Source organism: Cimex lectularius, unplaced genomic scaffold, assembly GCF_000648675.2.
Source record: "Cimex lectularius strain Harlan isolate CLEC.00 unplaced genomic scaffold, Clec_2.1 scaffold63, whole genome shotgun sequence".
Classification (NCBI taxonomy): Eukaryota; Metazoa; Arthropoda; class Insecta; order Hemiptera; family Cimicidae; genus Cimex; species Cimex lectularius.
The window spans coordinates 1421136-1436075 of NW_019392694.1; the positions used below are offsets into that span (position 1 = coordinate 1421136).

General features: G+C 33.6%; 1 protein-coding gene across 2 annotated transcripts in view; it reads left to right on the top strand.

The window, feature by feature from the left end:
- Positions 1 to 14940, top strand: part of LOC106674134 (FERM, ARHGEF and pleckstrin domain-containing protein 1-like) — a 57031-nt gene continuing 42091 nt past the window's right edge. For both annotated transcript variants that reach the window (XM_014406668.2, XM_014406667.2), the window contains exon 1: positions 1 to 418. The gene's annotated coding sequence lies outside the window, so the exon portion shown is untranslated. The remainder of the gene's footprint in view (positions 419 to 14940) is intronic.

A 14940-nucleotide genomic window follows, 5' to 3' on the forward strand; every position in this document is an offset into this window, starting at 1 on the left:
ACCTGGAAGGCCGATCTAGTGTCCACTGTCGAGTGAGGTCCTCCTCCGTAAAACTACGGCCGTCTACCGAACCCCGTATTCCTCATTAGAGAAACATTCGTAAAAAGGCCAAAAAGGAAAGTGGGAAAAGCGTGAAAAGCCGGGGCCGAACTGGGAAATCGAACGGCGCTCCGTTGCGGCCGCGTCCCCGGTGGGTGGAGCCGAGGGTGCTGCCGTCCGTGTTCAGAACCGCTCGCCGCCAGAGGCCAGAGCCAGTCGTCGGGGTCACCTTGCGTTAGTCGGCAACGCCACCCTTTCAGCAGACAAACCGTGTCTGTGTAGCACAGTTTGAACAGTTTACACTTTATTTTGTGTTCTTGGTGCTTTCAACGATCATCACCAACAAGAAAATCACTATTTCCAGTCCAACCCCCTGGAGGTAAGAAGAAAAAAAAACCACTGTGTTAAAAATCAAGTCTTAATTTTTACTCCACTCTGAAAATTTACCCATAACAAAATATTGTTGTCTTTTATTTATTTTTCGCAAAGTTCCAATCAAATTTTAACTTGATTTTCATCCAAAACAGAAAAACACAACTTTTCCAAATTGCAACTCTCTATATTTTCCCCAAATGCTGGTTAAAAATAATAATAGTAATAATAATAAAACCCGGTGCTCGAAATGGAAAGATATTTCCATTTGTTTATCCGTAGAGATTTGTTTGTGTTACGTAAACGCCCGATGGAATTTTGTTTACGTTATTCCACAGCCTGAAAGAGAAAAGAAAAAAAAACTGTCGCCCCCTAGGAAGGTTTTTAAAAATAAACAGAACCAGTCAAAAAACTAGGTTTTTTGTTTTTTAAGAAGAAAAAGCTAGTTTAGTAGGTAACGGGCGCAGGCCTTTCCCCATTCATGATTTCCATGAGAGTACGCTCCGTATCTGCGCGACGATACCGTTCATGATCACCAAGGTCGATTATAACAATAAAAAAAAAAAAAAAAACGTAAAAAATAAAAGTTAGAAAGTTTAGTTAAAAAAAAAAAAAAAACAGTCAAGACTATTTCCACCGAAAGGCGGCCCCAGGTTGGTAATGTCAACAAGTCCTCCACCCCAACCTAAAAAGGACCTAACTGTAATATAAAATACCAACCCCCCCGTTACTCGTAGTATAACTTATGGTACTACATAACTTTTATCTTAAAGTAAATACAAAATGTGTATAAATTGGGTCAAATTACTACAGACGGAAATGCCAAAAGTGGATAAGTTTAAAATTACAAACCTTCCACTTGTATTATTTCACTCATTATTTAAATTTCCACACAGGAAAGCATCAAGACAAAGTAAATAATGCATTTATAAATCTAATTGTTGCTAATAGTAACAAATAAAAGGAGTAATTAGATTTGGATTTGTATAGGCTCAAATCTGCACATGTTCAGAGTCGAGCCTATCATTGTAGTCCACGAGCTATTCTAGCTTTTGCAATTTACAATAAATTGCTGGCAGGTCTTGAGAATCACCTACCCCGGGTGCTGGTAGTTGGAGGGCAGAAGGCGGTTTTATCCGTCCAGTCTGTCAACAGCTAGGTCAATTCATCACCCAACCGCATGCAGTTCCAAACCCATTCACACTCTCACTCATTCTTAAATACATTCCATATTATTTACATAGCATTCTTTCAATCAAAAGAAAATGGGTCAATTATAAATTATGAACATTTGTTAAGGATTAGTTCATATTTTTTGCTTCTTGAATAGCTAACACGTTTTACTTGGTCTAAAAATTAAGAAAATTTTTAATAGTTAAAAAAATTAGCGGATAGGTTTCTGACCCTTTCCTCAGTAATATCTTCCATTCGAGCTTGAAATTTTCCAACTGCTGACTTTAAAGTATCAAAACAAAGTAAATGATACATTTATAAAACTGATTATCGCCCATTGCAACAAATAAAATATGCCAGTAATTATCCATAATTACTGGCATATTTTATTTGTAACATGCTTGACTTTGTCTAAAAATTAAGAGAATTTTTAATAGTTAAAAATTAGTGGATAAGTTTCTGACCCTTTCTGCAGTAATAACTTCAATTTGAGCTTGAAATTTCTAACTGCTGATTGGAAAGAATCAAAACAAAATTAAATAATGCTTTTAGAAAGTGGATTATTGCTTACAGTAACAAATGAAATTAGTCGATGATTATTTATGGATATTTTTTAGGTATAGTCTCTTGGTTTTTGGTTTAATGAATACTGACAATGGTTTTACTTATTCTAAAAGTTAATAGAATTGGTGACATTGGAAGAGCATCTTTTATCATGAGCTTTTTCAACCTGACCTCTGTACAAATTTGTTGGGATTAAAGTCAGCAATTGAGCAAAAACAATTGGCGTTAAGATTGTTACCAAGATAACAAATCATCCAGGAGGCCCAAGGTTTGGAATGTCAACTCAAACCTAAAATGCCATCTGTGAAATTTCTTTTTGAATATTTGAATTTTTTTCAAATAAAATAAGTTTGTTGATAGTATTATACACTATGATGATAAACAAATAAATTGAAATAAAAAGTCTATAAATTGTAAATACTCGATAGATTTTAAGTAGTATTATACAACAAACATGGTTAAGCAAAGGGCCTCACAGTTAGTACTAGGATCAGGAAAATCCTAAAATATAATATACTGTAATCAGTTTTATATTATGGTGGCTATAATATGATGTACGTTTATGTACATCATGAAAAATTTACATATTTTTCTGTATAAATAAATAAATTTAAAATTATTTAAATAACTATTCTGAGAACAATTGATTACTAGCTCAATCCAGCAGGCAGATGATTTGAGTTAAATTACTCCGCATGAATGGAGGCCTGTAGTATCAGTTCGCTTTTATTGTTATTTTATAATTTTTCAAATTTCTTAAGGCACCTTTTAAACAGTAAACAATACTGATATATTTGTTCAATGCAAATCTTTGTATTTTTTTTTTAGAAGGACAGTAAAGCAAAAGTTCTCGCTATTTGTGAAATGAACTAAATTGCTTTTAGCAATCCATATTCATTAAGGCCACAAATTTAGTTTATAATCATGTTGTTTGAAATCAAAAGTTAATTATCAAAGTTGGCAAATCTCATGTTATAATCAAAGGTTTGAAATATAGACAACTAAATTTCCTTATTTGATAGTTAATTATTGACTTATGGGGCAGGAGGATGTGAATTTATATACTAATTAAAAAAGAATTACAAATCAAAATTTGCTTGTACCTTGTCATAGCAAATTTAAGAAATGTACAGTACAAATCAAACCTAGCCATCACAAAAGTTTTGAAGATTGGGGAAAAATGAAAACTGAACTATTGAAATTTGAATATAATAATGCAAAACTAAACAATATCGTTGTAAATGTTGAATCACCATACAGGAAAATATGATTAATTCCCAGCGATATCAGTCCGATTTATTCTTGTCAGTTATTATTTATTTATATTGTAGAAATGTTATCAAAGTTTCATGAATTGCTTTCTTATCACTAATAACGACTTTTATGCTAACTTGGCTAGATTTTATTGTTTCTGTTTTTAAAACAACTACAATTTGGAGAGAGAAAAAAAAACTTAGATGGGCTAGGATGAGGAACAAATTTTCTATTTTATAATTTATTTATTTATTTTGAAATTACATCTATATCTTGCATTATTATGTTTATTTCTTTATCATTTTACAAATGAAAAAAAAAAGTTTGACCGAGGAAAAGATCAGTTGGAACACAACAATATACAATATATACACAACAAGGAAAACAACAATATATATATTAATTGCTTAATATATAATTTACTATTGAAACCAAGATGTAATAATTGTATAAATATATCTTTCCCTTCAAACACTTAAAAAATAAAAAATAGCATATTTTAACATAATGATACAAATATCATAGAACATTGGAAATGTTTAGTTGTAGCAATGAATTTATTCTATATTTAAGAGGTGACCATTTCAATAAATAAGTAAGCATATTTACAACCATTTTTGGACTTTTTATTTTAATTTTTTTTTCATCATCCATACAATAAACCAAGGCACCTGGACGCCACTGATTTCCAAGTGAAATTAAAATAGATTATGTTGATTATTTATGTTGGGCGGTGCAGAACTGGGCACAAATATTTGTCCATATGGTTTTTCTCTTTTATAGAACTAACATTAACTTGCATGTTGGATTTTTAAAAAAATATTTTTATATTTTATACAATATTTCTCAACTTCCTTCTTAATGTAAATTTTTAAAATAAACGGAAGTCAGATGTCCCAATATCTAATCGACAAGTAAATCGACAGTTGCAGAGTGTGTCCTTCAGTTTTGTTTATTTGAATATCGTTGAATACTTTATTCAATTTATGTTGAGTGAAGTTGTGATTGTATAAGCAATTTTGTCATTCTTACTGATTTGTTGTGTTCGGAATAATTTGTCAACTGCAATTTTTTTTTCTTTCTAATCCAGGGTTGGTGTTAAAATGTTAAAGATGTGAGATTTATTTATTGCTTAATGTCATGCATTTTAACATGTTCCCATGTTGGTCCCTCTTTAGGCTTCTAGTTGTTAGAATCATACCGTCAATTTGAATGATTAAATTATGAAAGCTGATCAAGGGATACATTTTTTATACAAAATAATCTAAATAATTTTTTTAATTGCTAAGTGATCTTTGATCCTGTTTGAAACTTTTATAGAAATATTTCTTTCTCTGTGCTTTCAAATTAACATTTTTGCTTTCTTCGGCAGAAATAGAAATTTCTCCTGCATTCGCCCAAAGGGCTTGATAAATAAATTGATTTTTAAAACGTTATTCTTGTAAAAGTTTTATCACACATAACGTTAGGTCATGTTATCCAATACTACTATCAATTTCTAAGAATGCTGCATTATGTATTGGGTTTAATTTATATTATTATTATTTTTTTTTTGTTCTTGCGTTCAAATTACAATAAACTTCTGGTCTTTACATTTTGACAATTCAAGATTTGAAAGTTAAATTTAATTAGTCAAAGACATTAATAAAATAATAAACAACTTTTTGTTTGCAAAACAAGGATGTGTAAAACTTTTAATTAAAAGGAGACAGCCATATACAATATATTATTTGACAGAGATTAAAAAAAGTATAGTATTATCAATATTTTTAAACACAGTTGTACTGCAGTGTAGAATTTAAAGAGAACCATTACGATTACAAATTATTTGCATGCTTTATTGTAACACTTTAAAAATTGTTAGGGCTATTCACAACCCTCCTATTTAATTTATACTCTTTTAATTAATTTAGTTGATTTTCTTAGCTTTATTGTAGCGTTGCAATTTGAGATTCTGTCAGACCAATCTTGTTCCCTACTTTTGTAATTTGATTCTAGGAAACATCTAGTTATTACGAGTTAAGGTCGATCAAGATGGAGTGTTTAAATTGCTGTAGTATTTTACGTTAAAAGGAAAGTGATTTCATTGTTCTCTTTGTCATATATGTATATTAAGCTTTGTGATTAGTTATATTTAACCTTGTTGATACTGGTTTCTTTAAATATTCTGTCAAAACAGCTAGCCGCCAAGTTCTGCTTATCTCTTGATTATGTGCACATTAAAAAAAAATTAACATCATACATTAATTAATTGTTTACTTATATACAGTATAACTTTCACTATTAAGACAGTTATATTTGTCATTTTTCAGCTTATTAAAAAATAAATTAGTTCAACCTCTACATTATTTGATCAATCAGGGCCATTGGCATTCAAGGTAGGTCAGTTATTGCAATAATTGGCAGTTAGGCTGTCAAAAAAATTAAATATGTTACGAAAGAAACTCCTGTTACCTAGATAAAAGACTATTTTTCCTTGATTGCGGCTGTTACATAAATTGATCTTATCACTGTTTAATGTACCCCCATATCTCCCTGTTTAAATATAATTTTTATTCTGGGCTGTTTGATTGTAAAACAAATCTATATGGTTTTATGAATATGACACTTCTATAATTTATGACATTGAACTATTTTCGTGCTACCTTTTAGATAATTTTTTTTTTGTCAGAAGAGTTTTTCATCTACGTTCAAAAATCATTCCAATGGGATTAGTACATGTTTTCATTTCATTTCTAATGAAGAAACAATGAAAACAAGTCTGCTTTTATTTAAGATAGTAAAGCATTTGTAAAAGTCCTCAAGGCAAAAAATGTCTAACTTATGGCTAGGAGTTAAAAATTAATTAGACTTCAACTTAAACTAGAATGCTTAGATTAAGAAGTAGATTTTTAGACAACACTGGCCAAGTCTAAAGAGAAAGTTGGGATATAAAACGTTATATTAGTCCTTTTAGGAATGTACTTTTTTAATGTATAATTAAAATAAGTATCGTTAGCTGAGCGGCTTTAAAAAATAAAAATACCGGTTTCAAGTTGTTTTTAATCTTTTTCGTTTCGCCTGATTTCAAAAAAATGTACATTATGATTTTAACTTAATTAATGATTAATTGTAATCCAGTTATTTTTAGCCAACCCTTTAATTTTGAGTAATTTAAAATAAACAATTTATGGTTTAAAACATGGTAAATTTAGTAGCCTGGTAAATCCTCAATGTGTTGTGTTGTCCCATCGTAATTATCTTTAGAACACACATACAGAAAATAAATTTATCATGGTGCAAAGTGTTGAATCACGGATATCGCATTATTCTCTCAAGAATACGCTCACCGCTTACACGCCTTCTTACAAATCTCATATGTAGTGTAGTAAAATGACAGAGTATACTTGTTGTTGAAAATTGTTATAAAAGGAATCGTTGGTTATGCTCCAACTCCAGTATAAACGCAAGAATAGTCATTGGCACCTTTACAGGCCATTGAGCTCTCAGGAGACATTTCTCTACTATGGCCATTGTCCCGGTTTCCTTTTGTAATGTGAAGGGAAAAAGGTAAAAGGTAGCTACCCTTTTTATAAGACGTGACACAAGTCAGGGAAAATTAAAATTCATGTAAATATTTATTACTTATAGCTTTCAAGGTCTTGTGGAAATATTCTTAGGGTTAAAAAATGGTCTTTAAGGTTAAATTATTGAATGCATTTGTTTTGGATTACTGTACTATACAACCATTATTGTCCTAGGGCAAAGTTAAAATTAAACGTTAATAAATTTTTCCGATAGAATAAACATACACCGTGTTTAATTTTTAGGGTGAAATTTGTTGAAATAAATCGTCGTATGCCTCCGCGCCGGTCTCTCAGCCTGGATAAATTATACGGTGGATATGAATGGAAATACGCGACAGGGCCATAAATATCCTAAAGGGTTTATAACGAATTGTGAACGCTGCTCGATGGCCTGGTCAAATGGTAAATTCCAGATGGGGTGGTACATTGAAGTCTCGTATCGGGTTCCCTTCTTCATTTCCTTTCTTGTCAACACCCCCGACGACGATCAAAACTCACCTTTTGTTCTCTTGGCACTGCGTTGAATCTAAGTTTTTGCACGATTTGAATTTATTTTGGACGTAACGAAAGAGTGAGACAGACCCAGAACATACATTCCATGGGGTAAAGAGGCCGAAACTGCCTGTTCTTGAGTTAATTAACACTTGATGCAGACAAACATCTAATTTAAAACCCTCTTTTAATTTTTCTTTCGTATTTTTATTACTGTCGAGTTTAAACAATCTTTGCGCCAAGGAATGTTTTGGGGTTAATAATATTTCGATATAAGGTCTAAAACATGGAAGTCTTCGAATAATTTCAGTTTATCTATGGGCCACTTAACAAATAACCTCAAGGCGTTTTCGCCAGGGGAATTTCTTTCAATATTGCACCACAGATTCAGATTTATCTTTATAAACTAACATTGACACTATGGTAATGGTAATGAGGATACTAGGAGGCGGGGTTTGTGCTACCCAGTAACTGCAGTAGACCAGACTGCAGTCTGGCTTATTGTACCTTCGTAGTTCCCTAGTTCAGTGCAATAGACTCAATCCTTCTTAGATGTATCAGGTTGACTGTTGTTGCTACAATTTCATTCCCTTGAGTTTTCTATATGTTAGGTTAAATCTCCATTGATCCGTTGCTTCGCATTCGAAGATGATATGGGTGGCTGTTTCCTCCTCCTCATTGCATAATCTGCAGATGGGGTCATATACTCATGTTGTGTAGATGTTTTCACATATGGCAGTGACCGGTTAATAGTCCTCTGAGTCTAGCCCTCTCTAATTGCAGCAGTGAGTTTGACAGTCTATGGTCTCTAGCGCCGCTACAGTTTATCCACTTCCCCTTTTGCTTTGTTGGGACCCATTCTGCGATGGAGGATTCTATATTTGTTTTTGGTATCCCAAGTATAGGCTCTGGGCATATGTATGGTCTTGCAGATCCTCCTCTGGCCAGTGGATCTGTTTTTTCGTTACCCAAAAGTCTTCTATGCCTTGGTACCCAGGATAGGATTGTGTTCTTGGAGATTTTGATTGCATTCATTGACTAATTTTGATGTGATTTTTTTACATGCTAATGCTTTAATAGCTGGCTATCATATCTCAGAGGATTTTTTGCCAGCGTAACCTCTTTTAAGGTTTTCTAGGGTGCAAGCGTTGGCATATATTTCTACTTGAAATACCGTAATGTACTTCCCTAATGAGTTTGATTGCTCATATCTTGAGCTTGCAAAAAAATACCCTATCCGGTTTCTTCGTTTGTTTTGGAGCCATGTGTAGAAATCATTGTATCTGATGCTCTCCTGAGTTCCTTCTCTCCTTTATAGTCCGTTGAGACTTTATAGGATGTTATAAAGAATGTTTCCGGGATCATATAGCCAGTACCCATTTCTAAGAATTGGTGTCTGATTTTATTAATTATGGTTCTGTGGCCTAATTGTTTAGTTCTTATCCTTATGGCAGGTTTAGCAGATTTTCTAGGTGCACTTGTAGGTGTTGTTCTCATTGTCCCTGTGATACATAGGTTTACTAATCTTTGTATGCTAGTGACTGAGTAGCTACTTTTTGTTGAGCTTTGGTTCACCAGATTAATGATCCATAGGTTATTTTGGGTCTTACTACGGCCGTATATAGCCAATGACCCATTTTCGGTGTTAATGCATTAGATGCAGACAAACAACTAATTTAAAACCCACTATTATTTTTCTTTCGTTTTTTTTATTACCGACAAGATTAAACAATCTTTGCGCCAAGGAATGTTTTAGGGTTCTGATAATGTTTAGATATAAGGTCTAAAATATGGAATTACTCGAATAATTTTCAGTTTATCAATGGGCCACTTAACGAATAATTTCAAGGCGTTTTCGCCGGGGGAATTTCGTTCAATGTTGCCCCACAGACACAGATTTCTCTTCTTAAACTAACGTTGACAGTATTGAAAGAAATCTGGAAAAGGTTCCCACATCATAATTCAACATGGGATGACAAACACTCTATTTCAAATAATTTACGCAGTCTTGATAGCGTTCATTGGATTGATTTTGATTTAAAATAAAATCATCTAACACAAAGTGAGCACAATTTTAAACGAGGTTCGTCGTTTTGAAATGAATCTGGGGAGAGAAGAGCAGTTTTACCCTCATTCCCAACAGCAATCGATACAGATACCTTACAGGGATCCTTAACAATGAATTATTGCCCCAACCGATAATTTAATATCTATTAAAAACGGGCGGTTAATTAAAAAAAACTATTTATGTTTGTATAATCGATGTCGTTTTGTGCTGATTAATATTGGCAATAATTGGATGTTTAATGTTTATTTTTGACAATTGAAACATGCTTTGACTTGCCTAATGATTATTTATTTATATCTTATATACGATATTTTTTTCAAATACTTACACGTAATATATATATTTAATTTTAAAATATGTATATTGTTAAAAAGGGAAAGAAACGTTTTATGCCGATTTTTTTTTAATGGATTACAATATTTTATTTCCCATCAAAATTTTTAAAAAGTTTTGAATTGAGATTATTTAGGCTTTACCTGGTAATGAAATAATTATATGAAATAATTATTATGGATAAAAATATGTTAGTATTCTAAAATATACTACAATTAAAATATTGCATAAAGATTATACCCAATTAACCAAACTATTAAAAAACCGACGGATAGGTAAAAAAAGGAGTGAACGTGGTAAGCTGTGGTGTGTGTGTCAAAATCAAAATCTGTTGGGTGCCAGGGCATAAAGGAATTCTGGATAATGATCAAACAGACAAACTGACCTGAGGATCTTTAATACTAGGCCTAGAAACTGTAATTGGTATAACCACATCAAACATAGATCTGAATTGGTCCCAAAAACAAAAGGAGAAATAATCCAACTCGAGAGGTGCCGAACATAATAAACTCATGATTAAATAACTCTCACCAAAACTGGTACACGTTGCTAAAGTTAGACTGGGTAAAATTCAAGAGGAGTTATAGGGATATAAACTGCTCAAAAATGAATAGGGATATCGCTATTTTCTTTAGCATTTTTATTTTATTTTTATTATAAATTGCATTAAAATGTATTAAAAATTATGTGAATTTTACTGAAGGAAAATTTAATTAGGGGATTTTGAAAAATAATAAAATAAATGGTTTTAATTCCAAAATTTTGTTTATTGGACACAATAATTTTTTTAAACAGTTAATACCGTGTATGATGTCCTCAGCTAAACATCGCTGGGCACCTATTAGGCATACTTTATTAAGGTTGTCACTAATTTCGTAAGGAATCTCACTTCATAGCTGTTGGAACGCAGCGCCCAGTTGTTGCAGATCAACTAGCTGCGGATGGTGATCGAAAAGCCTTCTTTGCAACGCATCCCACATGTACTCAGTGGGATTAAGGTCTGGAGACAATGGGGGAAGGGGCAGATGGGAAATTTCCAGGTTTTCTAAACATTAATGAACAACTGCCTCTATGAGGTCTGGCATTATCATCCAAAAATCGAAAATCCCTGCCAATGCTCCTCTAGTTTGAGGGATGTATTCCTCGATAGTTTCTTGGACATAGCGGACTGCGGTGAAGTTGCCTTCAATAATATGAAGTCCAGTTAGGTCTCCAGTGTAAATCCCAGCCCAGACCGTTACACCGCCTTCTCCAAATTGCACTGAAGGGAGCACGAACTGAGGCATTGTACGCATCCCCTGTTCTCGGAAGACTCTTCGGCGCCTGCTATCACTAAACAACAAAATTCCAATTGGTATTCTCTTCTAGGCGCTCGCTACACCATATTTTCCTGTGTTGGTGGTGGGGCTGTTGCGGCAGGGGCGTACGATCTGAGGCCAACTTCCCACAAATCTTTTGGGTTGATAAAGGCCTTACCAACATATTTTTACTTCATTTAAGATCTGGCGGGCACTATGGAAAAGGATCCAATGCAGCAATGATAATACATATGTACTCCTAGGGTCGTAACACGCTGAGATCCACTACCAGGCCTCTTAGGAATCGGGCTAAATCCCGGGAGACCTCGCGTTGAGTAACGCCAACTACTTTGCGAGTCCACTTGCCGGTGACCTCGATGACTCATTCTCATAATAATATTGCGAACTTCTGGTTCAAGGTGATGGTTAAAGGGAATACAACTGGATTCAAGTGGAGAAAATACGAGAAAAGGTGTTTGTTTACAAAATCCTCATGTTTACTATTCTTAAGTAAATCCGTTATTAACATTTGCTAGTTTTTGGTTTCTATTTTCTATTTTGTTTTATCCCTAACAAGAATATATCGGTTAATTTAATTAAAATTAATAGAATAAGAATAAATTACAAATGTCCTTAAACATTTTTGAGCAGTTTATAATGGCAGCAGGCATTAAGAAAACACCTACACATTGGTATATTCAATGATTTCCCTGTTTGTAAAGGATTGAATCAATTGAACTGAACTGAGGAACTAGGAAAATTACACTAAGCCAAAAAGGTGGAGTGCTTGGGGAATACCACAATCCAGATTCCTATTATCTTCATCACTATTATCGTTATTACCTCATCCAGATTTTCTTTTTTTTTAATTTTTTTTAAAGCACGAAGATGTTTGATATTCTAAAAGACAATAAGCGAATTTCTAGGGTGTCCTGTGTAAAGAAGGAACATTGTATGCTGGAAGACGAAGCCCGTATTTGATGGTGTTCGTTCTCCAGTCACAAATCGTTTTCGACGACCCTGGAACTATGTGAAATGTGTTATATCGCACAACAGTTCAAAATTATTTAAAGATAGTTCAAAAGTAAGCAGTGTGGACCGCAGTGAAAGAAATCTGCATGATAACTCCGTCTCGTAACGACTATTATGAATCGTTCCTTCATCGATTTGATGAAAAATGTAAGTTCTGAAAAAAACCTTATTGGGCACTCGGCCAGACTTCTCCATTTCCAAAACGAACAAAAAATCCATGAGAAATGATGTGTTACTTGTCGGATATGTGCGGTCTGTTGGTTCAGTTTTTACCACGAGTCATTTAGTGTACGAACCAACAAGATATTAAACAACAGTTTTGACTTCTATTAAGACAATTCCAGCTGAGGCTTTGAGGACGCAAAAATTAAATTGAGTTTTTTTTTTAATTGAGATTTGCGGGATGATGATCCTGCAGTGTCGTTTCCGTTCTGCTTTGGTCTGATAGACTGGTCAGGGATATAAGCAGTGTAGAGCCAACCAGCGGTTCACCTAATATTCTCCAGATAAAAACCTATAGATGAAGCTCATTGGTGGTCATTTAAAAGCAATGAATCATATTAGAATTATGTCATATCGATGGAAACACGCCGGAGTGGGTGGTAAAATCGCATTAAAAGCCAAGTGGCAGATAAGCCTCAGAAACAGGAGAAGCTCATTTTTCTTATAATACACACTGGAGCTTAACCGGTTGACGTCAACTTTTCTGATGTGTGGTTTACCGATCCAGTACAACCGGATATATGCTCTGAAGCCGACGGAAAGAAAGCATTCACTCTATATTTCGAGCTTTGAGCTTTATCTTTTAAATAATACAAGGACGCAGGGTCTAAAAACAAACAAAAAAGTCCAGACTTGTGTATGCAAATGTGAAAGATTATTAATTTGAACTTTTCAGTATTTTTCTTTATATTATTAAGCCTGTTTAGAAGAGGAAACGAAAAGAACTATTTTCTAAAATTTTCTAATTAATTATGTCAATTATGCCGTTTGCTTTTGGCACTTTAATATTTGTAAAGGTAATCCAATGATAGTCGAGCAAAAATCTGCCCAATAAAGAATTTCGTTGGAATGAGGGTGTGCCAGAGGTTCTATTGCCAACTTGAGAGATTAGATTTTTCCCTGGACGACAAAAAATCTTCAAATAAGGTCTGGCGTCTAAAAATTTTATCTTTAAACCGAATTATTAAAAAAAAACAAAAAAAAAATCAAGAGTGGAAATGCTTACTGCTTCTAATGTGAACGAAGCGTTTATTTCTAACATTCTGAGCGTGGCAAGTTCCGCATTTCGCTTTCGAATTGTTAATATAAAAATCGGTTTCCTAGAAAAATGAAAAGTGGATTTTGTTTTTAAATATACAGTTCGACAGCGATCGTGGAGAAAGCTTAATGATCGTTCATTAACCACTTCAAAAGGAGGAGCCAATTGGTGGGACCCCTCTTGGACAATGCTTTCTCATCAGCCCGATATAAACTATGCTTATATTTTCTAATTTTGTACTATAGTCTGTACTTAACCGTTATAATAATAAAAAAATCCTTGTGGATTATCCTTCAAAACCCGTGAAGTGATAATCAATTTGCAGTTTCGCTGAATGCCTTTTTTTTTCTTCTCCTAGATAGAACCAAATCTGCTGACGCCCGCCCCGTAGGGGTTGTTTTTTTATATTTCTCTCAGGAGGCTTATCTCGGAGACGAGAAGTCGGTCGATTCCATTCCGACTTTTCGTATATATATCAAGCAGGAAATTCGCAGGTGTGCGATAAAAGTAGTACACGTTATCTTGGGTATTTACTCCTTCGTCTGCCGCGAATAATAGACACCACATTATGGGAGTTATCGATGAACATTTCACGAGGTATTCAAGGATTTCAGTCCGTATAGGAATCATTTCTTTTACCAATGTATATCTCGATTATCACGAAATCCTTGGTTGTCCACGAAAACTATGAATTCTTTGTATAAACTATTAAAGATAGTAATACTTCACTTTCGACATATTTCTTAAAATATAGATCGTTGTTTTCACCCATCTGTTAGATTTTACTTGCTTGACACTAAGGTGGATGTATCATTGCGTCCAATGTTCGACCGTTGGTGTTTAGCGCGATGTCGTTTAGTGTTTAGCAAGGATGTTCCGCTTCGATGTTAAACTTTGGATGTTCCACATTACTTTTCGATGTTTGACCATGGATGATTTCACGTTGATATTAAATATTTGACAATCGACGATTTCATGTGAGTTTCCGATTTTTAACCTTGGATGTTTTGCATTAATTTTTTGATAGTGTCCATCCTAATTTTGTGGAACTACATAATAAGTTGATTGGTAAGTAATAAATTGTGTTTTCAACAATAGTCGCCCAGATATTCACTTTTAAACTTACAACTCTGTAACAAACCACTTTATTTAAAAAAAAGTCTCTGAAGCTGGTCTATATTAGACCGAAACGCCTATTGTGGAAAAGACAATTTATTTCTTGCCAATAAACTTCTGCATGTTTTACCGTTACATACCTTCGAAGTTCGAAGTTAACCTTGGCTGATCTGCATTGATGTTCGGTGTTTAACCTTCGATGTTCTGCATTGATGTTCGGTGTTTAACCTTGACTGATCTGCATTGATGTTCGATGTTTAACCTTCGATATTTGACAATCGACGATTTCATGTGGGTTTTCGATTTTTAACCTTGGATGTTTTGCATTAATTTTTTGATAGTGTCCATCCTAATTTTGTGGAACTACATAAT